At 46.3% G+C, this 1,567-nt stretch overlaps 1 long non-coding RNA gene across 1 annotated transcript; it reads right to left on the reverse strand.

Moving 5' to 3' along the window:
* Window positions 1-255: 255 nt before the first annotated feature.
* On the reverse strand, window positions 256-1,066 carry LOC142923196 (uncharacterized). Its single transcript, XR_012940595.1, has 2 exons — window positions 920-1,066; window positions 256-460 (listed from the first exon to the last, which is right to left on the reverse strand). It is a non-coding gene; the product is annotated as an uncharacterized LOC142923196 (long non-coding RNA).
* Window positions 1,067-1,567: the final 501 nt, after the last annotated feature.

Genomic DNA, 1,567 nt, shown 5'->3' on the forward strand with positions numbered 1-1,567 from the left:
ATCTCCTCCTTGCCATCCTCCTAAATTTCCACCACCATCACCACCTCCACAACCTTGTGCTTGTCGCCCCCAACTCAAGCTCAGTGCAAACCCCTTGGAGGGCTGGCATTACCCAAGGGACACAGAACTCTGCCTCACATTTGGTTTCTAGAAGCTCCGCAAACAGCCACACTGGATGTAGACAGCCCTTAGCGTTATAAATGTGAGCCACTCGCGTGTCCCAACACTCAAAAGAATTGAGACGAGGCGATAGTATTAGATACAAATATTTATTATTAAAACGCGACGCCTTGTAAGGAAGGGGAGGTGCTGGTGGGGTTGGGTGGTGCTGGAAGTGTGGGGGGCTGTGAGATGCTCAGAGGGTGTTCGAGGCCTGGGGGGGCAGGTCTTGGGAGGCTTCTTGAATGCCGGGCTCCAGTGAGCAGCCAGAGATGTCCTCTTCCTCCTCAACCGTGACAAGCTGTGGACATACTGACCCATTAGACACTACACACAACTCAGTACTTCTACCAACTCAACTGGGATTACACACAACAATCAGCACCCCCTACTGGCAGACAAATGCCAATTGCACACCAGGTGCTGAGTCACCTTGTGCCCACAGGGACATCTGTCATTGGGGGTGCCCTTTCACACATGTTGAGATGAGATGTGATGTAAAGCGCTCTGAGATGCCCCGGTGTACAGAAAGGTGCTAAATCATTCTCATCGTTATCACTGTGTCCAGCAATAATGAAATTGTCTATAGATATATAATCTGTATTTGTAAACGGGGACCATGACGGCTTAACGTGATGGTTAGACCAGCTCATCATTATCATAATACACTGAATCGTGTGTGCATGAATCTATTATTTACGTTAAACGCAAATTATATACGTGTGTGTGTGTGTGCGATGCGCGAGTCTTGTACACTCACCTCCACCTCGCTCTGCAGACGCTGCTGCTCCGAGTGTTCACTCTGCTCGTTGTCGCGGTAGGGCGCCAGCTCAGCGTGCAGCTCCGCCACTACACGTTGATACCACTGAATCTCTGCCTGCAGAGATTCCAGTTGCCAGTTCCTGTCAATGAGCTGCGTGGGCCACGGGCAAATGGCGGCAGAGGGACACAGGAAAGCATTTTAACGACTGCGTGAGGTTATTGCAGAACATACAGGTATAATAACACACACACAACCAGGATCTTCATTTATAATTGAGTAATGTAATGAGCTACGAAGCTCTTTTACACAGATGTCCATACACCACCTTTGACCAAATAAACCGAAATGCATCCAATCATCTCAGATCTTGGAAGAAAAGCATGGTTGAACCTCAAGTGCTTGGATGGGCAACCACCATCAATACAAACCAAGATAACACCTATAAAAGCATGATGAAGACCGCTTGTGTTGCAATCGAAACGTCGTGGGTTTTTTTATATTATTAAAAAAAGTACGTGACTTTACCGAAAGAATCAAGAATATGAATTCCTGCAGTCACGAAAGTTTTATGTTAAACATTTTTTAGGAATTAATTAACCCAAAATCTCGATTAAAATAATAGATTAAGATTGCTTCCCAACCAAA

The sequence above is a fragment of the Petromyzon marinus genome, unplaced genomic scaffold, assembly GCF_048934315.1.
Source record: "Petromyzon marinus isolate PM22_M1 ecotype Great Lakes invasive population unplaced genomic scaffold, UKy_Petmar_22M1.pri1.0 PM_Scaffold_33, whole genome shotgun sequence".
Taxonomy (NCBI): domain Eukaryota; kingdom Metazoa; phylum Chordata; class Hyperoartia; order Petromyzontiformes; family Petromyzontidae; genus Petromyzon; species Petromyzon marinus.